The 24,400-nt window shown below is 44.7% G+C and overlaps 1 protein-coding gene across 9 annotated transcripts in view; it reads left to right on the top strand.

Annotated features, from left to right (window-relative positions):
* The window catches only part of LOC134163914 (USP6 N-terminal-like protein), a 78,833-nt gene that overhangs the window by 11,328 nt on the left and 43,105 nt on the right, over positions 1-24,400 (top strand). For 5 of the 9 annotated variants that reach the window (XM_062619145.1, XM_062619138.1, XM_062619143.1 and 2 more), the window contains one exon: positions 19,945-20,065. The exons of 3 other annotated variants lie outside the window; for them this stretch is intronic. The gene's annotated coding sequence lies outside the window, so the exon portion shown is untranslated. Of the gene's footprint in view, positions 1-19,944; positions 20,066-23,053; positions 23,290-24,400 lie in introns of those variants that run through there. One more of the 9 variants, XM_062619141.1, reaches the window with a different exon arrangement.

Below are 24,400 nucleotides of genomic sequence, written 5' to 3'. Positions count from 1 at the left end.
CTTTTCCTTCCCATAGCACCAGCTGGAGGATCCCAGTCGAGCTTGCGGCTGTGAGCTTGCGGCTGCATGCACTACTACTGTGCCCTCCTGTTCTGCTGGCCTGTGGTAGCTCCCCCACCGCATGCGCCTGCCTGCAGCACAGAGAGGGGGTGGGAGGAGGATGTTTGCATGTTGCTATCCAACCACGAACAAATCTGCTGTTGTTTTCTTAATGTACAGCAAGAACAGCCTGTAGCAGCTTATTCTTCCCTGGATAATTAATGCTCTGCTCTGCCACTGATTGCTGTCAGAAGCAGTGGCTCTGAAGCCTTCTCTGTGCTGCCCAGTGCACCCTTTTGCCCAAGTTATTTGATTTGTTATTGCTTTAAGGCATCCGTGCTCAACTAAAAAATCTTGTCTGTGCTCTTTGAAACTGTTTGGCACTGTAAATGGACTGTTTGAGTCGGTTGTAGTTGCAGAGATGCCAGACATGCATTTAGTGATGTCCCGCACTGTGCTACCAGCAGGTCTGCCTGCACTTCAGTTTCAATTCCTGCATTACTTTGAGGAGGAGAACATATAGGGCTGAGTTGCAGCCTACTTTTTTATTAACTGGAATTATGTTTGCAGTTGATCAGAGGTGTGTGTGCAACCACTGGAATTGGAGTGGAATATTTTGCCATTTGTGGTTGCTTAGGGGAAGCCTGAGAAGTGGGTAGATGGATGCTTCCATGGAACCATTGATGGACAAGGAGGTATTGGCCTGGCATGCTGAGCTGGAGCCTTCAGCTTGCTGTAAGAGCAAAAGAAGCTGCTTCTGCAAATTTCTATCCCTGATGGATCTCATCCCAAAATGGCATTGCCTTGCATTTGGTCTTCCCGAACAGCCCATTTTGATTGCAGGAGGACATAGCCATGACTGGCTGTGTGAAGCTTACTTGATTCCTAAAAAAGTGAAATGGATTTGTTATGGAAAGCAATCTTACTTGAAAACCTGGTTCATCAGGACTGTCTGGGCGGTGCAGCAAACACAGTGGAAGAGTAGGAGTTGGGGTGGAGCTGTTTCCACCTAATTCCCCTGTTTTTCCTGGGGTTTATTGCACCATGTGAGCAGATGTTCTCTCTGCTTCGGAGCTTAAAGCATAGCTGCTTAGTAGAGCACTGCCTGGGCTTCCCATGAGAGTGTTCTCATTGTGCTTTCCTTTTCTTGCATTCATTTTCTAGCGTAAAGGGCCTCTTGATAAAGGGCGAACCGTAACGAGGAGGGGAACAGCAAAGGTAGGAGTGCCTCCATTTGCTAGCAAGCTGTCACAGGTATGTCTGAGTTGGAGAGAATCAGCAGTGAGTCAGTGCTCCAGACTCCTGGTGACTCAGGTGGCAAAAGCCCAAGTTGTTCTCTTACATGCCTGAGTTGTAGCAGATTTCCTGTAATAGAGTTTTGCCTCCTGTAGTGGCCATGCAGGGAGAGGTGTGTTGACCTCTTCCTCCCCTGTGGGTTATGAGCAGCTTGGTTCACAAGGGAGGTAGGCAAGTGGCGATGGTGGCACTTCTGTTCTTGCCAGAACAGGTGGAAACTTGATTTACTCCGGCACCCTCACCCCTCCTTCTCTCCTTTCCCCTAACTATGTGCTTTTTAAGATGGGACAAGTCATGGTAATTATGTCTGTCTGTCTTTTGAGCTTGATGAGATTCTCGTGCAAGTCTGGAGGTTGTGTTTTCCTGGCAGATCTGCTTGCATGCATTATCCACTACTTCATCGTACTGGGAAGGAACTATTTTCTGAAATGTGATTTATTTTTAGTCAAGGCTTTCCCTGTCTAACTGGCAAAAGTTCAGCATTTGCAGCACAATTTGCAGAAGAAGCGATTTCACCAAATACTTGGACTGGGGGGAAGGGAGAGGAAATGTTGTATTAGCTAGCAAAAAAAAGCTAAATGCTGACTTGAAAAAATAGCTTAAGCCACTGTTGTGGGAGATAAGGATGGGTAATGCAAGTTGAGAACTGCATTGCATTTGCTGCAGTGCATAATTCAATCTGCATTGCTCTTGATTTTCCTTGTGACAACTGCCATGGAGGTTGACCAACAGTGGATGGATGGAAACTGCTGTCCAGGGTCTGGTGCTTGACATAGCCAACCTATTGTCCTGATGTTCAGCAGTAAGTTAGCAAACTCACCTTAACCACAGCATCTATGGGAAGAGTACATCCACACGGTGCTCTGCACTGTCCTGTTGGGCTCCCCTATCCTGGGGCCACTGGAGGCCTGCCAAGGGTTGAGCTTTGTGATAATTCGGGCACTATCATCCCCGTGTTTGAGTACCCTTGTTAGATACCCTATGGGATGACCTGGGGCAGTGCTGCAGCTGTCTATTCCTCTTCTGCCCAGCTGCTGCTCCAGGGGCAAAATCTCTTCATATGCCTCATTGCTCTCACCAACTGCTCCTAACCACTGTGGGTCTTGAATTGGCTTCTCATGTGAACAGTTACCCTTCAGAGCTTTAGAGATCTTCCCTTGTTCTTGCATCTCCCCTGACATTTCCACCACTACTTTTACAAAAAGCATATAAATAATATTTACTATTAGCTGTTAATGCTGCAGACACCAGACCTCTGAGGGTAACACCAGGGAGTGGATGACTATGTTCAAAGCCTTTGATACTTTCTCCTCTGACAAATTAAGCTTTACTCCATGTCTGGGCACATAACTGATTTGTTTGCTGCTGCGGGTTAACTCCTGTAGTTTGCTTTATCCTTCTTTCCCCCTCTGTCCCCCGATAGCAGACAATTGCACAGCAGCTTTGTCATGCTTCCATTAAGAAAGCAAGGAGAAATTGTCGAGTTTCAATTTTCTTCTGATTGTTTGGAAACCAGAAGAAAGAGGGGAAGTAGCAAGAGATTTTTAGGTGTATTTTGGGTTCAGTCTGAGTGGGTATATGCTGCCTGCAGGTAGTGGAGTGATACCTTTGTGAAAGAATTGGGGGTGAAACTTTTAAATGCTTTCTCAGTCACTGGGATATGAGAATCAAGGCACTAACACCCATCAACTATGTAGAGTAGTAATCTTCCCAGGGGGAATTAATCTAATTTAACCTGATAAAAGAATTTATGCAGTGGGGGAAGTCTCTGCCATTTCCTACTCTTCCTGAGAAGACTAGGAAAAATTAAGTGCCAAAATGACACTCTTCTCTCTAGGGGCAGCTTGTTTTCCTAAGACCTGTTATTATCTTCCTGTTGAGAAGACATCTGTATCAGCTGGCAAATTAGGATTGTTTTGGCTGCTCAGTTTTCCCTGATTCCCTGGGGACTTGCTCCTTGCAATCCTATTTGCAAATCCCCCGTCCATGTGGGATGCAGTACATCTAGCATGTGTCCCAGTGTTGTGCCAGCAGTTGGTCGCATGTTTCTTGTACCTGTGATGACATGTGGATATAGATGTTTCATAAGTTTGAAGCTTTTCCATAGGGAATTTTGTGGGTGGTTGTTTTTATGTTTTTTAGGGGGGGCTTCCCTCCCCCCCCCCCTTATTATTTCAGGGGAACTTTTACATTCCTGAAAAGAAATGTATCTCTCTTCCTTTCTGTCTCTTGCCCTCAGAGGCCAGAAGAATCCTGATATATTAGAAAGCGAGTCTCTACTTTAAATGGCCTTAAGCATGTGAATACTCAGCTCAATTTCCTTTTACAGTGGCTTGTTATGAAATGAGCAGGAATCTCGGGGCATCCCTTGGTCAGCTTTTCTTCTGACCCTCAGGTGTAAGTAAGGAGGGTTTTGCTCCAGCTGGTACGCGCTTGGAGGAGGAGGTGTCCACATCAAGTTTAGAGTACTCTGGTAGGAAAATATTTCTCCTATCAGTGAACTTTTGCTGATACTGTTGAACTATGCTTAAAGTATGTGGGCATATATTGTAATCTGCTGGCAAAGACACCATGAAAATAGCTGTCCTGGGTTGGACCAAAGTTGCATCTGAAGTGCTTATGTCCAAAGCAATAACTTGTCTCCAGTGGTGATAGGGGAAAGGCTCTGGAAGGAGCTGAATGGAAGCTGAACAGCCTAATTCAAGACTTCATCTGCTCTAGCCTGACTTTGTGTGTTGCAAATATGCTGGGTTTTGGCAGGCTGAGAGCTTCACTTGGCTGACGGCCTCCAGCCCCAGGTAGTCTTGCAGGCAAGGAACAGCCACATCTGCGGCTGAATGTTGAAACCATGGTCTGCGTGTGTGGTTGCAGAGGTGGCAAGGCTGGCTCTGGGTTCCCTGCAGCAAAGGATGGAGCTGCCTTTTTCGATGTTCAGGGTTCAGGTGACCATTTTTAGAGCCTTTGTTTAGTGCAGATGAGCAGTTGTGGCATATAGATTTGTTCCTTCAGAATTTCACAGTTCATGCTTACCCAGCCCTCTAAGCATGATGGTGCCAAGTGTCTTTCAGTTTGCTTTCACATGCAGAGATCTCATGTAGCCCTAGTGGAAGGTCAGCCATCAGTGCCTGTCTAAAGTGCTACTTATCCTCTGAGGTTGTTCTGCTCTGCTTTGCTCTGTAATTATTTGCCACACACTGCATGCTTTCCCAGCAGCTTGTGCTGCAGTTTTTAAAAGGGAAGGAACAGCAAACAGATGGACATCTGGGAGGGCTGCTGGTAGTGGCAGGGGGAATGGTTTTGACCCTGATACTTGCATGAAGCATACTCTCCAGGCAGATCCCACTGTGGCTCTTCATGACGTTTCTCTTTCCTTGGTTAATTCACTGGAAAACCTTCCCACTCAGTTTACTCTGGAAAGAGGAGCACCTCTTTTAACTTGATGTTAAAAACATCCCAGAATTAGAAAGAAACTAAACATGAAGGATATTGTTTGGTTGGTTATTTTTTTCCCCTTTAAGCTACAAATGCAGTGGGCTATTTAACGTTTTATCAGTTCATAAGGGATTGTGTTGCTTTTTCTTTTTGGCTGTGTTTCCATGTAGTTTGGCTTTTTTTTCCTCAGATAAAAAATACAGCCTTCATTAAGACTTGTTTGGACTACATTTTAATCCTTTCTTGAGACTGTCTGAATAGTGCCACTTCTAGACAAAGGCCAGTGCTCTGCTTTGAAGTGCTGTTGGTCGCATCTGATAGGGGTTCTTTTTTTCAACCTAAGTGGCTCTCGGAAGAATTACTGGATTGCTAAGTAATAAGTAGTATTTTTAGGTCTTTGAGATATTGTGACTGAAGGCAAGGGAAAGAGAGCAGTAACATTACTGAACACCAGCACACTGAAGCCACCAACATTGGGTTCAGTGTGCTGGTGATTTATGAAACTGAAGTTATGGCATCATGTTCGTATCTCTTGTTGGGATGTAGGATACTATGGATGAGGCAGTCCACATCAACTCAATTTTTTTGGCCATACAAGATCTTTGATCTTGCATTGCTCCTGGATTTTTACCCAGTAGAGGAGAATCAGAGTTAAGTCATATCTGACTGGTATGCTGCTGTGGTTGGACTTAATAAGTGCCCTTGAGAGGATGCTGGAGGGCCTCACACCGGGCTGTCAAGAGTGCAGGAAGATGACAGTGAGGAAGAAGGTGGAAATGGCAACCTGAAAGTAACGGTTTCTGGTGGTTTTCTAGAATTGCATCTTTCTCTCTGCTTTATGTTCTCTAGCCCTGCAAAACTGCTATGGCAGGGCCTGTGATAAGCTTTTGTAGGCTGGAAAGATGCCGGTGCAAGGAGGTGACTGGTACTTCACTTATTCCTGAATTTCCTTTTTCATTTTTTTTTCATGTTCCTGTCCACAGCCCCGTATTTATTCCATGTGCACATCATCCCATATCAGGAGGGCCCTCACTCTTTATGTTAGGAGGTGTAGCTTGTTTCTGAGATACGGGGGATGGAGAGAAGCTCACGTGGCTGATGAGGTGCCTCCTTCCCTTCACGATCAATCCTTCATTCCTTGTTTTGTGCCCCTGGTACAGTGCTAAGCAGAGACAGCCTCAAGTCGCAGTGCCAGCAGCCCAGGGCTGTGGCTGGTTTGGTCCCATGCCTGGGTGGGAGCTGTGGGAGGAGCAGGGGCTGCATCCCTGCATGGCGTAAGTGCTGGGAGCTGCTGGAAACCCTGTGCTGGGCTTTGGCTAAATCCACTCCTGTGTTAAACTGTGTAAGAACCAGGTTTGTGGGACCTGGGATAAACAGCTCAACCATGGCGATTTTCTTCTTGGTCTTTATTTCCTAAAATGCAGCTGCTGTAATTCTTCTGTGTTACTTCCATCATCCTCGATTTCTCAAAGTATATGGGTTTTTTTCTTTCTTCCCTGAGGGTTTTGGGCTCCGTTTTCCAAAGCTATTTGTGATGAGCATTTCCTCTTCTCTCCCAGCAGCACCTTTCATTTTTGAATGAATAGGTCAACATTGTTCACATTGTCGTCCAATTTTACGGACTTTTTTTTTTTTTTTCACTTCAGACTTTGACCGAAGAAGTCTCCTAAATGCTTCTGGAGTCCTTGGGGTCACTTTGCAGAAAATATTTCTTTCCTATTACAGAAGGTATCATATTCAAAGCTCCAGGCAGGAAAACTGCTTTTGCAGGGCTCACATTTGAGTTTCTGAAAGCATGATTCCTGCAGGCTTTTTGCTTGGGTTTTGGCCAGTTTTCAGTTAAGATCACGCTAAGTTCAGCTTTAAGCTGGACTTCAGAGGCTTAATGGAGTTGACTTCTGAAACTTTTCTGACAACATAACAAACCCCACTACTCTTGGTTTCTGCATAGCATCCCACGTGTTAAAGCTGTTCTACTCTTCCAGCCCAGTGCCTGTTTCTGGCGCTCGCTCCCACCCACCCATTCCCTCCAGAAATAACAGGTTAGTATTAGGATCTGTATGCAGTATGTGTTTACCAGACTTGAGGTAGCTTTACACCAAAGACTTTTGTCTCTTCACCTATGCTGAACCCAGAAGCTGGACCCTATGTTCAGCATGGTGCACATCTGCAAACCTCCCTTGGTTTGTTCAGAGTGTAATCTTCTGGCTGTGCAAAGACTTAGGTTTGATTCCCTAATTTAAAATGAGTTGCAATAATTAATTTCTCCACTTAGATTGTTTTTGGGTTTTTGAACTAAATACCTTTTAAGTGAGAAGTGGGCTTTATTTGCATTTTAGGATTTTCCTCCCTGCCCTTTGAGCTCTGAATACTGGTGAAAGGCTCTGGGTTATATCAGCCCAGGTAGGTGTTATCTGTGGCATAGCAGTGGTGTCTTCTAGGAAGTGTCCAACTTCTCCCCTCTCTGCTATCAAGCATTAATCTTGTTGAGAGGGACAAACTCTCCTCTCCTGTTGAGTACCTGGGATCCAGCAGTGGGAGGACTGTGATGAGGAAACTGCTCAGGACAGGATGCAAGCCACCCACAACAAGTCACCGAGATCTTCTCAACCAGTTACGTGACATTGCACTGTTTGCAGCTTGTGATCCTGATGCTCAGAAGATAGTTTCCTGAGTGTTAACTGTTTGAATGGTGCAATCCTAGTACTTGCCACGACTGAGTGACTGAGTTGGGTGCACCAAAAGGAGCAACATGCTCCTTCAGCTGTTGTGCCCCTTAAGACATGAAAACATAAAAGAATTAAAAAGGGTGGAGGGGGGGAATGGGACAAAAATAGAGATCAGTAACCTTCTATTAACTCATTGTTCTCATTTATCCTTTGAATTAGCTTTTTTTTTCCAATGTAACACCAGAATTTTGCAATAAAATCCACATGTGAAAAACCAGTGGTGTGTCTTCTAGTCAAAACATCCTCTGTCATCTGACTGCTTAAATGATCATAGAGAAATGTTTGGATTAAGCAACTAGAGGCCAAATGCATGTTGAATGAATTAGTTTCTCTGCTTTATACTGTAATGACAATGCCTTTAGAGAAGCCACATGAAAGGAACATTTCTCAGAGGATCTCTTCTGAGTTCATGTGTTTAAAACTGCAAACTTGAGTACTTTTCTTCACAGTTAAAACCTTTCTAGTTTTTTTTGGGAGATGGTTTTCCTTGGTTAAGTTTTGTGACAGGGCAGCTGTAGTATGTGTGTTTGCTGCTGGTGATGGGTTGGTCTTGGAGTAAAGGAGGTTGTATCCTCCTGTTTCAGTCCTTGACCTCTTTTCAAGTCATGCCTTCCTGTGTCAGCCCCTCTGAGAAGCTTGGTGATAGGTGTGGAGGGATATTAATTTTTTATCTTCAAAAATATGAAAGTGCTTGCTTATATTGACCTGGAGTAATACCCCAAGCACGGTAATGACTTTTATTTCCATAGTAAAAGGTGGATCACTTTATTTCCTTCTTTAGCCTTATTTGACTTAAGGTTGCTCTAAGCAGCTGTTGCTTTGGCTGTTTTCAGATACCAGCCAAAATACTGACTTTCAGCCTTTAGAAGGCTTTATATGTAGGTTAAATGAAGAAATAATTCAATGAAAGACTTAACCATGTCACTGCAGCATCCCTTACATAGGTATAGTCATGATTACATAAAACTGCAAAAGGTATAAAGTAAGAAGTTGATTGTGCTTCTCCTTAGAAAACCTGGTTAGAATTAGTGGTCACTTAAAATAATAAATTTTCAGAAGGCCTTGTAATTGACAGTTGTCTAAATTCAGAATTCGGTTAGTTGTCGGAATATTATTTCTGAGAGAAAATGTCATTTCCTGCTCTTACTGCCATCAAAATTAGAGATGCCCTTAAGTACTCCAAGATGAGATGAGCAGTAGTCATCTCCATGCTGCAGCAGTTTCTCTCTTTGACTCTTTTTGGCTGGTGTATTAAAACTCCTCCAGGTAGGATGCATTGTGTTTAAATTAGCTGATCCTCTACCTCAGTTAAGAAGCTTTCTTGGCTAAATGTTTAGTGTTAGTGTTGAGAGAGAAGATTTCTGTAAGTAGCCTGATGCCAAGGCTATTGGTCAATTAACTGGGGGAAAATAATTAAAAGATCCAGGGACTATGCAGCTTGCTTGGGTTTCTAGCCTTAGAAGTTTGTCAGGCATGTGATGAAAGAGACTCTTGCTTCCCTGATGGAAGCCCTTTGGATTAAACTTTATTTGAGTCAAGAGACTTTGTACATCTGGTATGGAAAAGCCTGTAAGCATACCCAGCTCACAGCATCTGTGGAAAAACCAGCTGCTGTGTTTGCTTGTGAGCAGTTGTCTTGGGGATATGCCTAAAAGTCTGTTCTTTTCCATTGCTCGAGCACAGTATCAGGCTTGGCATACTTTATCGCATAAAATAATATGGATAGAGTTTGCAGCTTGCCTACCTTTTAAAGAGCCTATTATTATAATCTTGCCGTAATGCATTAATTATGCTGTCGAGGTAATGATAGCGGTATACTAGTATAGCTACAATGGCTTTGGTTCTATGCTTCCAAGTCAGCATGTTGCAGAAGTACAAGGCAGTTCTGTTCTGCTGTTCTTGCTTCCTTGTCACCTTTATATCGGTATCCATAAAATAGTCCTCTGCTATCCCTCACAAGATTAGAAAAGCTGCAAGGATGATGTGTGAGAAAACAGACCTGGTGCTAGAAGCTAGGTGCTTAATACTTTCTTAATAGTTGCAGTTGCACACATGAAAATAAGATGTATATGTTTAGTCTTGGAAGGTAGATGCAGGGACTGTGAGAATGAAGACCTTGCACTCACTGTAGGAGAGGATCTGGTTCGAGACCATCTTAAAAATCTGAACGTGCACAAGTCCATGGGACCTGATGAAATCCATCTGCGGGTCCTGAAGGAGCTGGCGAATGAAGTTGCTAAGCCACTGTCCATCGTATTTGAAAAATCATGGCAGTCAGGTGAAGTTCCTGGCAACTGGAAAAAGGGAAATATAACCCCCATTTTCAAGAAGGGGAAAATGGATGACCCGGGGAATTACAGACCAGTCAGTCTCACCTCTGTGCCTGGCAAAATCTTGGAGCAGATTCTCCTGGAAGGCATGCTAAGGCACATGAAAAACAACAAGGTGCTTGGTGACAGCCAGCATGGCTTCACTAAGGGCAAATCCTGCCTGACCAATTTGGTGGCCTTCTATGATGGGGCTATGGAACTGATGGACGGGGTAGAGCAGTTGATGTCATCTGCCTGGACTTGTGCAAAGCGTTCGACACTGTCCCACACAACATCGTTGTCTCTAAATTGGAGAGACATCAATTTGATGGATGGACCACTCGGTGGATAAAGAACTGGCTGGATGGCCGCCCACAAAGAGTTGTGGTCAATGGCTCAATGTCCAGCTGGAGACCAGTAACGAGTGGTGTCCCACAGGGATAAGTGTTCGGACCGGTCTTGTTCAACATCTTTGTCGGTGTCATGGACAGTGGGATTGAGTGCGCCCTCAGCAAGTTTGCCAATGACACCAAGCTGTGTGGTTCGGTTGATATGCTGGAGGGAAGGAATGCCATCCAGAGGGACCTTGACACTCTTGTAAGGTGGGTCTGATGCCAACCTCATGAAGTTTAACCATGCCAAGTGCAAGGTCCTACACCTGGGTCGGAGCAATCCCAGGCACAGCTACAGGTTGGGCAGAGAAGAGATTCAGAGCAGCCCTGCGGAGAAGGTCTTGGTTGATGAGAAAATGAACATGAGCCGGCTTCAGTGTGCGCTCGCAGCCCAGAAAGCCACCGTATCCTGGGCTGCATCAAAAGGAGCGTGACCAGCAGGTCAAAGGAGGTGATCCTGCCCCTCTGCTCTGCTCTTGTGAGACCTCACTTGGAGTATTGTGTGCAGTTCTGGTGTCCTCAACATAAAAAGGACATGGAACTGTTGGAACAAGTCCAGGGGAGGGCCACGAGGATGATCAGGGGACTGGAGCACCTCCCGTATGAAGACAGGCTGAGGAAGTTGGGGCTGTTCAGCCTGGAGAAGAGAAGGCTGCATGGAGACCTCATAGCAGCCTTCCAGTATCTGAAGGGGGCCTATAAGGATGCTGGGGAGGGACTCTTCATGTAGTGACAGGACAAGGGGTAATGGGTTAAAACTTAAACAGGGTAAGTTTAGATTGGATCTAAGGAGGAAATTCTTTCCTGTTAGGTGGTGAGGCACTGGAATGGGTTTCCAGGGAAGCTGTGAATACTCCATCCCTGGCAGTGTTCAAGGCCAGGTTGGACGAAACCTTGGGTGAGATGGTTTAGTGTGAGGTGTCCCTGCCCATGGCAGGGGGGTTGTAACTAGATGATCTTAAGGTCCTTTCCAACCCTAACTATTCTATGATTCTATGATTCTAAGACCCTGCAAAATGCTTACAGTGTGATTTATTTTTATTTTTTTTTAAGCACATAAAACTACTTCTAGAAATAACTATTCATGTTATACTTAACTATGTAGATATTGGACTGAACTTGAAAAGTCACAGCAGTCATGCTTAGTGAAATCCTTTGTAAGTTGTACTGCTCTGCAAATTAGGCAGTCACCTCTTTTTTGGTGGGAAACGTGACCCTACGAAAGACAAGTCTTTGGATTCATTTCAGTTGCATGTGATTTTCTTTCCAAGTCTAGAATTAAAATTAATGAAAGTAGCAGGGAGACGGATGCTGATTGTATTCCCTTGAGTTCTTGAGAAGATTTTTGGGACTCCTCTGAAGCAAAGAGGTGAGGGAGGAGCTGTCAGCCTTCTTAGTTTGGCGTGCTTGTCCCCTGGTGTGTTTCATCTACTGAGCAGGTGCTGGAGGCCACCAACTTGGTGTGTGTTTTGCAAGCTTTACACTGAAGCACTCTGCTTGGTTTGAGATACGAAACTGCTGTATCTTTTCCCTGGAGCCTGAGCTAAGCTACTCACTTACCCTGGAATGGGAAAGAAAAAACCAGCTGTTATTAGCGGATCAGAAAGAACAGTCTGCTGGCTGCCTAATGCATGAGTTATGCTACAGCCTGGAGCTAGGCTTTTTGTTAAGAGCAACTCAAACAAGGAAAGCAAACAGACCTCTGAACAGAACAGAAACCAAAACTAACAAAGGAAGCATCTGCTATTCAGATGAACTGATATAGATGGGAGAGGAAAAAACAAGTTGTCAGACACCTCCAAAGGGTTGCTACTTTGGCCAGAAACCTACAGTTCGGAGATTGCAGGCATTTCATAGCCTCATAAGGGTGATACACATTTACCTATCATGCAATCCTAAGCAAAAGCAATCTGGGTGATGGAAGACTGGCATAAGATGCTGAGCTAGGATGCAGGAAAATTGTGTACCAGGTCTTGCTTTGTTTAGATGAGTTGAGATGCACCTTTCTAGGGCAGCTCTAATTCTATTCTCCACTGTGGTTTCAATGAGAAGTACTTAGGTTCGTGCTGAAATGGGTTGGTTTATTTGAAAGTTTGGCACAAGGTAGAGATGCTTAGGTTAGTGTTTTCAATAGTATGGAATTTGCAATGCTGGGTTAAGGATGCACCCCTGCAAACAGGGGAGCAGGAGGGCTCTTTGTTCTGGTTACTCTTCTAGTTGCCAAAAGCCTGGCTGGTATGAGGTGGCAGAGGAAGGATTGTTGTAGCTCAGTGTAAATAGTAGGTACGATATGACCACAGGCTGCATTGTTGGCACGTAAATCTAGTGAACAGGAGAGAGGACAGGCTGCTTGTATTGACACTGCTGTCAGCTCTCATTTTCTCACAGATGGGGGACCATGAATGCACAGACCCCATTGATGGGATGTCCTGGTTTTAATCTTTTTGGTGAAGAGATTTGTGTGCTCTGAAGCATAACATGTTTCTGTGTGTACCTTCCCAATAACAAAAGGGTTTGCATGCCCTTGCTAAATGGTCTCTGCCAGCCCTGGAGGTGGCTAGAGCCATGTCACGTATCTTCACCTCTTTGTGGACTGAGAGATGCCTGGTCCAGAGTTTTCAATTCTGTTCATCACTCATTTTTACTGTCTGTGATGTCCATAGTGCTCGAAGTCTTTTATTTAACCAGCAACTGGTGAGAGAATCCTCATAAAATTTTGGTAACCTGTCATTTTATTGCAAGTTTTGGCTCCTTATATTCAGAAGTGAGTAACCTGGTGTAAGAGTGCCTGGTTGCTCATAGCGTGCATGAATGCTTGAAGCAGCTGCCGAGAGTGGGAAGTACAGGAGGAGTGAGGAGAAACAGGAAGATTTGGTCAACCTACTTGGAAAGTAGCTAGCAAGCAAATACTTCCTCTTACACATACATGTGATTTCTGACATCAAGCCAGAAGGCTGACAAGGTGCCTTGCCTTGGAGGACAAGTTGAATGATCTATGTAAAGTCCTCTCTTGGGGCAGAAGTGGCTAAAAACCTTCAGAATAAGAGACCTCCACCTCATCTTTGTTGCTGCTAATTTGTTCTGGATGATTGGTTGCTGCATGGAAAAGGATCGTTGAGCTCTGCTCTGTATTTACTTGTGTTGCATCTGTCCCTGGTTCAAGGGAGATGGAGATGTCCTCTGCCTAAGCCATTAACCTGTTTCCTGGACCCTTCTGAGTTCATGCATCTTCTGACAGAGCAACCCTAAAGTGGAGCTCATCAGCATCCTCCTTGCCATGAATGTTTCTCCCGTTAATGACAGGTATTTCTGTTTTGGAGCAAAACCACACCTGGAGTAGCCCTGTCAGGTTTGCTTGTGTCAGGTTTTGCCTGGGACACTCGGTGAAACAGAGGAACTGCTTGGAAGGAGTGCCCTGGTCCTTCAACTGCCAGAGGACAGGTACAGGAATGAAGTAACTTCAAACCCCCTCTATTCAGCAGTATGTCACAGTACTGCCTTCCTATTCCTTGTGTGTGCCATTTTTCACAGCCATCCAGCTTCATCCACCAATTAATGGTTTTGGTAAGTGTTTGCTATGGAAAAGCTTGTGGTGTAGGGAGGTGATCCTGGAATACTCATGGAAGCTTGTCCTGCCTAGTGTTGCAGGAGTTTTGTAAGCATGGTCTGCTTGTTGCAGCATCTAAGATTACAGTGGTTGATGTAGCAGGGATGTCCAGGTAGATGGAGATGCCTGTTGCCCTCAGATTTCCTCTGTAAAGCTTGTAGCCAGTTAATGAGTGGATGCCTTTTGTAATGACCTGATGGTTGTGGATGTTGAGTAAATTCTGTAAAACTTACTTGGAGGATCTCAGTCCTGGAGTCTGAGCTGCCTTTGGGTTAATGAGGGATTGCTTCACTTGTTCATGTCCATTTGAACACTTCCAGTTTCTGTTTCAGAGTGACATGCTGTGGAGAAGACAGGACATGATGTGTCTCACTGCTTTGGGCTCTACACCAGGGAAAATTATGTTTCCCCTCCAAATTCTCTGCCCAAGATAGAGCAGGTGGTGGTTGCTCTCTGCAAGGACAGTTAGAAGCATCTCTGATCTCTCCTTGATTTGCTCACATTGCAGACTCCTGGCAGAGATGGTGGTCTCTTTAAGATGCTAGGAGAGAGGGCTTAAATGCTGGAGCCCAGACCTCTCCCAGCTTTGCTACAATGACAATGTATGTTAGCTCAGGAGTGGAAGACCTGCATGCTGGCTCCAGCCAAGGTCCAGCTCGGCCTATATCCCCCTGCTAGTGATGACAAGAGCACCTCCTGTGGGAAGAAGAGTGAGTCACTGGGTTTGACAGCTGCAGAGCATCTTCTTGTCCTGCAGTTTGCATGTTACTCCGCAGGCACTTCCTATGACTTGCTCTAAATTACATGCACAGCCCAATTGTGGGTCACTAATTATTTCCTCCTCTTTGCTTCTTTAATCTGCTGTCATATGGTCTTTCACTGTGAACAGTTGTTCTTTGCTCCTAACATGGTTTGCATGACACCAGTGGCTGTTGCAGGCTTTGTTTCTCACCGTGATATATAGATGCCTTTTTTTGTGATGTCCATGGCTTCATATTTCATGACTATGTACTTACTGTCTGCCTTGACTTCCGCTCTGCAGTCTGTGTTTAGGCACACACTGTGGATGCTTTGAAGAGGATTAGCACTGACATTCTAATTGGAGAGAAAATAGGGTAATTGCAAACTTAGTTGAAAAAGTGTTTGGTGCTTCATTGCATTGACTTTCTTGCTGGAGGAGCTGTTGAACATAGTGAAGAGAAGGAATTTAGAAACATGCCCACATCACCCCACATCTATTACTCATCAGGCATTTTGTTGCACATCCTGCATTTATTTTGTTGCTGAAACATGAGGCAATTTATCAGTGTTTCTATTCTGTATCTGGATACCTCTTTGTGCTGTCTGTCTTTCCAGCTAAAAATGAAGTGAGAGCAATGCTCTCAGCGGTTCGTTTAGAGGAAGACAGAAGTTGGCTGCTCACTTCATTTAGTCACTCGCTTAAAAGTACTGAAAGGTGCAAATGAACTTGTTTTAGTTTTCTAGATGCTGTGATAAGAAAACAACCAGCCCTGTTTCCTCAAAATTGCCAGGATTGATGTTCATCCTCATGACAATCTAATGCATCCAAAGCTCAACTCACAGGTTCTTATGCAAGCGCAATACTACTTGAGATGGCTTGATGGAAATAGCAATGCATCCAGTGAATTGATTGTCATGCTTCAGAGTAGACAGTACACTTTCCAGCAGCTTAATTTACTGTGGTTCATGGGGAGAACAGCTCTGTGTTGGTGGTGGGTTTTTCTGGTCTTGCCTCAGCAAAGATTTTTTTCTTTGCATCTCTCGATTTCTGCTTTGTGCATATAGAGGTATTAATTGGTATGAACTTTGGAGGGAAAGGGGAAGCTGTGCCAGTTAGCACATATGTTGAGGGCTTTTGCTCCAGGTGACTTGTGAAGGGAGCAGGCTAGAAGTTAAGCCTACAGATCTCTCATTCTGTGCCAAGCCTTGGTGTTTTTGATTTGCTGGTCCATGTTGAGAGGATTGGAGATCCATCAGCAGCAAAACAGTAGAAACTGGCTGGCGATGGGTTTGGTGAAACTTATCCTGCATGTCTTGATTTCTATTCCCAATGGGGTTTTCTTAAAACTCTCCCCCTTCCCCATGTTCTGGTGGCTGGTGCTAGATCAGTTTGAGAAGGGCCTTTGTCCATGGCAAGGGCTACCAAGCACCAAGATGTCTAATTTAGTTCATGATGGGTCTGAGCAGAGGAAACAGCTGCCTCCCTGGCTGAGTGCTGATTCCTTGGTGGGATTTTTCCTCTCCTTTTCCTTTTTGGGTCATCCAGTGGCACCTGGCATGGTTTCCTGTGAGGCTTGTGTTTGATGCGCATGGAGGATTTGTTCTTCACCTGGGACCAGAACATGAGTGATACTACTTTAGGAATAGCAGCAGCAAAGCCAGGCTGTTGTCATCTGCTCTCTGAAAGCACTTGGTTGCTGTTTTTCCCATGCCACAGCAGAGCACTGCAGACTTCTCCATCTTTTGCTCCAAATGCAAATAACTTTCTTTGGTCTTTTGTGTTCCAGAAAAACCTTGTGGTAACACAGCACCAAAATTCTGTTGTTCAGGATGAGGTATGCCATGGACATGTCCTTCCCCTGAAGGGAGGAGGAGAGCATGGACATGTGTTATGCATCACATCAGGTGACCTGCTGCAGTGTAGTTAGCATTAGCTGTTCTGAGAGCTAAACTTCTGTGGGGTTTGGTGTGTCCATGTGTCCGTTCCATCATGGGATGGAATTTGGCACAGTCTGGTTTTGCAAAATAGTCAAGTGTTGTTGGAGAGCTTTATTCTGACCTCCCGCCTTCCTGCTGGAGCAGAGCCTGTGAAGTGCCAGCCTTTGCCGATCTGAAGTCAAGGGGCTGGTGTCTCATAAGGTGCATGGCACAGGGAATGGAGAAGCCTTGTGACAGGTTGGGAGCAGTCAGCATCTGTGGTTGTGCTGAGCATGTTACGTACCCACGTGCCAGAGAGTGTCTGTCAAGGCTTGGGTTTGCAGACAGAAGAGCTCATTAGTTAGGGCAGCTCGATGATGTGGCAGGGGGCCAAGGTTTGGCTACGCTTTTGGGCAGCTCCTTGAAGGGGAGGCAATTGCTGAAACATTCATAAACTTGACTGTGAGCAGACTTCCCAGTTTCCTTGTCCACAGTGGAGATGGAGGAGTGCAGCCAAGAGCTGCGGTACTCATCCCAGGGGAGGCAGCAGGGAGCAGCCTCGGGAGCCTGCTGCTCCCTGACATGCTCCTCTGCGTCAGCTGTCTTGATTAATTGCCATAATAAATTTCTGACTTCAGAAGCCTGAATGAGCAGAGCTCTGCCAGAGCAGTGCCAGGAGTGGTGGCTTTTTCTATTTTTTTTTTTTCTCTCCTTCTGTAAGCTTCATATGAAAGAGAATGCTCTTATAGTCTGAAGAAAACTAGCAACAAAACAATGCTAAATACTGGCTATAAAACCCCTAATTACCTGCCGCATGCATGTTGCAGTGGGGCATCTAATGCAAGCCCCTTGTTATCTTAGCTATTTTTTATTCAGTGCTTACACAAGTTTAAGACTTTCAATATTATTCCCCTATATTTAGAAATAAGGGCACAAAAGTTCAGCCTCTGAACACCTTCAGTCTTTGCGTGTCTCACAAGATGGCTAGGAGGTGTGCTAGTATCTGCATTTATGGCCCCATGTCCAGCACAAGCTAGGCAGACCCTTCTGGTTGTGTGCATTTCCCCAAATTGCTGTTGTCTTGTTTCCTGTATAAGCTTTCTCCTGGCTTCCTCCTGAAAAATAACACTGTGGATGGTGTCAGGAGCGGAGTCAGGGAATTCAAAGTTAATTGCTGATCTTGTCTTCAGTTCAGCCCTCTCAGGCCTCTTGCCATGGAAGCCTCTGTTAGCAAAGATGACACTGATAGCAGGGAAAAGTGTATTTTCTGCTGCACAAGGAATTGGTTAATGTTTATGTCTCAGTTCCCTCATTTAAGAATGTGATCTTCAAATCTTTAAAACTCCCTGTCTTCTCCCAAGCTTGCATCTCTGTCAAATTGGAGTGAATTTTGTTTTAAAGTCCTCTGCAACAGTGCTATCATAAAGCTAATGCTGCTTCCTACAGACAGGCACGAAGTGTCTTTCTGTGCATCATTTGGGGAATGGCCTCTGTGACGGGACTGGACTTGAAGCTTCCTTTCGGGGGGGGGGGGGGAAGAGGGGTTATTTTTGCAGACTTTGTAGTTAAAATCTTCTATTTATAAAACCTTAAATCCTGAAATGTGGCTCCATTACAGTATGTAGTGGGATTTGGAAAAAAGTCTGCTAGAATTGTATATAATGGATAGTGGAACAGTTAGGTCATGTTGAAATTGTTAGATTTTCTGTTACGGGTGCATGTGAAGTTTGGATTTGGTTGTTGGGTTTTGGTTTGGTGTTGGTTTGTTTTGTTTGTGTTGTTTTTTGGTTTTTTTTTAATGAATGCAAAACTATTAATGTTTTTATTTTTTAAAAAACTAAACAAATAATGAGCCTTCCATCTAGTAAAAATGTCCCTTTTACGAGTGTGTGTTTTTCCCAGTTAATGGTTATTTTAGTGGAGGCTGCCCTGTTCTTTCCATCTGATCTCTTGCGCACACCTCTGAATGTTTCCATTTCAGAAAGGAGGAGGACACCAGTGCCAATAGACTAACTTCAAAAGCTGCTGTGCAGGAAAGTGTCACAGTTCTGAGGTGTTGGGAATGAGCGAGGAAAAAAACCAAGCCACCACCAAAACCCCTTAAACTTTTACTTCCATGCAAAGATGACAGAAAAACTTGCTACCTGGGGGGAATCAAGCAATCTTGTCATGCTAAAATAGTGCAAGTGAATAGTCTTTCCATCCTCTAAAAAGATTTGAAGAGATTTAGGAGCACTCAGTAGTTTTTAAAGAAAATATGATGCTTTATCTATTGAATATTGCAGTTGTGGTGTCATGCTGTAATTTAAAATGGGACTTCTGGGTGCTGCGTAGCTGCAGGATGCAGGTTAAGGGTTCTTTTTCTCCATATAGTATCATATTGCCAGTGGTTTTCATACTGCAGACCCAAGTGGTACCCAGTAGTTGTGCTTGCCCTCAACCCTAATGCCTAATTCCAACCATCCTGGTGGATCCACGTTTGAAGTAGGCAATGTTTTTCTGTCCAAGCCTCCTAAGAGCCTATTGAGAGGGACGGGGAATGCCGCCTGTTTTTTTTTCCAAGGGCAGCTGAATGCAGTGCCCCAGTTACCACGTTTTTTTTACATGGACTACCTCAGAGCATGTACAAAAGCATCTTTAGCACTTTCAGTACAAGGACAACAAAAGGCCCTAGATTATGTTGGCACTGCAGCACAGGCTTAAATGAGTGTCACTGATTCATTGTTAGGAGATGACCCAATTTGGACTGTATTTATGGGGAGTGGGAGGGGAGAATGGACCTGTTTCCGATGACTTTTGAGCCTTAAATGTGCTTACAGGCTTTGTGTAGGGATTGCATGGGCTCCTGCTGGGTAAACAGAGCCCTTTGGAGGGTGTTCCACATACACTGGCATGATGCATCCTGCTCTCCCTGGCAAGACATGTGCCAACCAAAATGGATTGATTCATGCAGCGTCTCTCTGCATGGCGTTGTATTGGCTGTGTAAAAAAAATGAATTGTCAGGCAAAGCCTGCCCAGCTGACTTTTATTTATTTTGGTGCATTTTCTTGCAAGGCTTTTAAAGTCTCCAGTTACAATATAATTTGTAGACTGGTCCTTGCCAAGTGGATCCTTAGCTGAAGGCTGTGACCCTACAAAGGACTGGTGAAGGTAACAGGTCATTAAGTTTGCACACAGTGGGATGTTTTTCTTTCTCCCCTTCCCTTTCCCCTCCTGTAAATTGTCATACCATCTGTTTGAAGCACCACCTGTGTCACAGTCCCCTGTTCCCTTCTTTCCTCCTGGATGGGATGGCAATGAAGAACTTCCTTTTCATCTTAGAGGGCTTTGAAAGTTGGTTATTAGGGTCTACTGCCACTGTCTCCATCTCCTTCTGGAAGTGTCTTACCTGTCTTTTTTAAATGGTTTTGGTCCTGCATCTGCAGAACTGGTAGAGGATGTAATTTCTCAGATTATCTTTTTTTTTTTTCCTCCTTGCAAGGGTTCCTGTAGTCACTACATCAAGCTCAACCCAGATGATGCAAACTGCTTTGAGAAGTGTTCAGAGTAGAAGCTGCTGTGGGCTTAAAACCATCTGCAAATTTGGGAAGGGAAGGAAGAAGGTAAGCAGGGAAAACTCATGAGAAGTCAGAGTTTGCACCATCAGCTGCAAAGCTTAGATGCATCCATTATCAAAAGTATCAAAAAATTATGTTAAATGCAGCGTACTGCACAGCTGGAGGCAAGAGAAGGTGTGTGGCCTTGTGGGTCCCTGGAGTCTGCCAGCATACCAATGGCACGAAATTGCCTGCAGCAACTGCAGAGTTGAGCATGTTGGGGCAAACTGGAGTTTCCTCCTTTCCCTGGCTTTCCAGGGGTATGAATGGCAGTTTTGATAACTAACGGCTTCATGCAGAGAGGTCTGTCTTGTGGGAGATGTGAACCCAAGTTCAGGCTTGAATGTGTCTCTTTTCTGTCATAGGAACTTTAGGCTGGTTGTTGTTTGGTTTGTTTTTCTTCCTGATTCTTTTTTTAAATTAAATTTGAAAATGCTGTTCCAAGTAAAGGATAATGAAAATTAAGTGACTTGCCCTACCTCTTTCACAGCCACTGCTGTGTGTAGTTAGTAGTTTAATGAGAAAAGAGGCAAGGCAGCTCTCCTATGACCAGGCTGGCTCTGCAGGACTTAGGAGTAAGATGGGATAGTAATCAGGTGTGATGTTTTGGTCTTTAGGACAAGACTGCAGGTCATTCATTGTATTCTTTTGAACAGGATGGAGCCTTTCATGTGTTTTGTTTTTTGTTTGTTTTTTTTTTAAGTTTAATTCTGTAATCTTGATTCATTATCTAACAGCAGGAACACTCCCTAAACTTGGAAATCTATTTTAGGACTGTGTTTGTCTGAGGAGCTTTGGCTGTCCCCCTGGTGTGGGGCATCTTGTCTAGCAGATGCTGGGAGGGAGTTTTGTTGCAGTGGTCTGCTGCTGTTTGCTCACCTCCAAGGCATGTTGTGGGCTGTGTAGTTCTTGCTGACACAGACCTCCTCCGAACTTCCCTTCTGCTGTGTCTCTTGTATGTGAGAAGTTGCTCCAGAGGAGCTTTCCGCTGCATCTACCCACTCGGTGAAATCTGTCTGTAGGGGTGGTCTGTCATTCATCTGTCCCAGCTCGTAAGTTGACTCCTTCCAGAGCTCACTGAGATTTCAAAAGGAATTAAAAAAATACCTTTAACACCAGTGGCTTTGCATCAGGAGGATTGATTGCTACTGTTTCCTTCATCCTGATAGCTTTTTCTCCTGTGTGTGTGGATTATAATTTTACATCCTCTTGAATTTAACAGCTTTAAAACGACTGGTTGGAGTTATGATTGGGGATGCAGAAACTTCATGCTCATCTGTTCTAGAGCAGGTAATGCTTCAGGCATAAAGGAGAGCAGAGCTGTCCTGTAAAGCAATCCACTGCACATTTGCAACCAAAGTCCTGTTTCAAGCCCTGCAGGGTAATGTTTAAGATAATCTTTTAATTTCATGTGTTGCCTTCAGTTTTAAAAGAACACAGCTGAGTCTGTTTCATTACTGTGCCACTTTTGAGTTGCATGTTCTGTGGTCCACAAGCCTGCAGAGTGGCTTTTCTGCCACTGCCCTTGTCCCTGATGCTTTTAACCTGGTTTCAGTTTCATGTGCCTGCTTTTCTCTAATAACCTCTTGCCCCATTTCAGCTACTTTTTTATGGTGTAGAAAGCCTGGAGAGTTAATTTTCTACTTGCTGTAGAGATGCAGTCTGAAATTGACGACCCACCCTGTGGGAAGGCAGATGGGACTCTGGCAGCCCTGCCAGCTTTTCATATGCCGGCAGCCCATCAAGAGTAGAAACAGCGTATCTGGAGACCCTTCACTGAAGATGATGAAGAGGTTGTTAGTGTATTGCCATAGGAGGACACAGGGAATGACTCCTTAGAAAGCTGGGCTGCAGTAGTTAAGCTGCCCACAGAATAGCTCATACCCATGTCCCACTCTTCCATCTGGTTTGGAGATTGTCAGTGGAGCAGTGGAGTCACCAAACAGCCCGCGGCGTGGATGGGGGAGCCTGTGGACAAGCTGTGATGCTGCTGCTCAGAGTGGGTAACATCCTCCAGCATCCATGAGTGAGGAAGTCTACAGAGCCTGGCAAGGGTTTGCTCATCACCTGCTTGAGTTCCTCACTGTTGCATTCTGCAGTGCCAGGGGAGCATAAGCTCTTTTCTCTGAGGCTCCTGCAAGACAAAAGGCAAAGTGCTCCAAACCACAACAGCTTCCACTCTAAAAATGCCATAAAAGGCTGTGTCCTTAGAAGCTGGGCATGGGAGCAGTTCCCACCCACATTGCTGCAGCGTGAGTCACTAGGCTATTGCAACTGCTCTCCATGTGGATGCCCGGCTGAAGATGCAGAGAGGAGGAGCAGCAGGAGGAGGGGGAACCGCTCTGTAGCGCTGTGGAAGTGATGAACAGTTACGAAGGAGAGAATGACATACAGGCACGCATGAACTCGACCAAACTGCCAGCGGGTTTTGCTTTCGTTAGGGTTTTCTTTGTTTAGTTGTGTTTTTTTTTATGTTAGGGTTATTTTTTTTGAGAACTTTCAGCAAATCCTGCTTGCTGATCATTTGAGCTTAAGGTGTTTGCAGCCAAGATTCTTCTGATTGTTCAGAAACCCCAGTTTCCTTTTAGGAAGCACAGTAATTACCACAGGAATAATATGAAGCTGGAAAACCCCTCTGACTTAGAAGTACGTTTTATTTACTCTCTTTAAGCAAAATTTTTCTCTCCCTCTCCTCCCTCCTTGCCTTCATCCTTCCTTTCCCTACCCTAGTGCAGAAATAGTCTGTGCTTCCTTGTGACAGATGGTGTAAAAACACATCTCCCTTATGTTATGCGCTGCTCTTACCTCTGCTTTTTATCCAACATGTAGGTACTAGGGAGTAAATTTGGTTTTGTTTTGGTTCCTTTTCTGAGGCACCACCCACCTGCCCTGGCCCCAGTGATTGTTTTCCCTTTTCCTTCCCTTTTGCTTGATGTCGTGGCTCTTTGGGCTTACCCTATTAAGTACGACAGTGGGAAATTCTATAAAAAGCTTCCTTTATTTAGACGCCAACCCAGTAGTGACATCATGTGGGCATGTCTTCCAAGTTCCTCTGGGCTGAGTGGATGGAGGGAAGTGGTGGCCATGAAGCTGTGCCTTCCGTCTTTCCCAGTGCATCTCCGTGGTTCTGCTCTGTGGCTGTACTCCCCCAGCAGACTGGTGCATCTCCTTTAGCAAACATTTTAACAGTATAACATGGATGTGGTTGTCTTCCTGCTCATGGCTTTCAGGTTAGTCCTTCAAAATGCTTTTTAGTGGGTGTTCACCCTGACTTCTCAGGGAAGCAGGAGGCTTGCACACTCTATCTTCAGTGCTAATAAATTTTGTGTCGGGCCAGTCTCAGATAACTTTGGCAAGGGAGCAGGTGGACTAAAAGTATGAATGCCTGCATGGACAGGCAGAGAGCTGGGGGAACGGGTATATCTGAGATGTGCTGCTTGTTTTATGGTGGAGGGAAGGGGACAGCGGAGTGGGGCAGCAGGGCAAGATTTGGCCACCTAAGTAATGGACTGACAAAGTTATTTATTTGTGTGTGGTTTCTTAAAAAAGTATTTGAGCATTTCTGAATGGGGGAAAGCTGTGTATTTGCTGAGGGTTAGTAAGTAAAGAGTGTGACCTGGACCTTCTGGGGAAGTTATCTTTGGATTTCATTTATGTCTTTGGAGGAAAAAGCTGTGTTGTTCTAACATTCCCCTTTACAAGCTTAGTTTGTTTAAATGTAAACACACAGGCTTTCCCTTACCCTCCTAAAGTAATTCCTGAGTATTTTTCTGTGTGATCAATAAACCAGAGCTTATTTAAGCAATTAAATGGTACAAAACTCCCTGCTGGGGGGATTTAATTGACTCCCTTTATTCATTGTACTACTGAAGAAAGCCATCAGGTTGCTGTACCTCATGGCTATTTTGCTATCCACTAAACGTTGATTACACCTTTAGAGCTGGGAGGATTTCAGACAGCAGACTGAGTAGACAATTCATTTGGTCCGTAATTCAGATTTTTCAAGCTCTCCCTAGGATTTGGGTCAGATGAGAGGTGGGTTGCAGCCAGGCACCAATGCTTGCTCTGCACGGCTGCTCTGCTTGTTGACGTTATCTCCTTCCCACGTGCTCCACCTCGATACTCTCAAGTATTAAAAAATAAAAATAAAGCCATATTGCACAAACACTCTGCAACTCAGTAGGGGTGGCCAAGATACTTCATACTCTTTAGAAGGTTATTTTGCCAAGTTAGGTGGTGCTAAAAGAAAATAGATTTGCAGGTACCAGTTTCAGGCAGTATCTTGCCATCAGATGGCACAGAAAAGTGGGAACTTTGAGGCAGCAAACAAGATCTTTTCCC

Source organism: Pezoporus occidentalis, unplaced genomic scaffold (assembly GCF_034315485.1).
Source record: "Pezoporus occidentalis ecotype Australia unplaced genomic scaffold, CSIRO_AGI_Poc_V1 ctg21, whole genome shotgun sequence".
Classification (NCBI taxonomy): Eukaryota; Metazoa; Chordata; class Aves; order Psittaciformes; family Psittacidae; genus Pezoporus; species Pezoporus occidentalis.
This window is presented reverse-complemented; position numbering and strand designations above follow the sequence as displayed.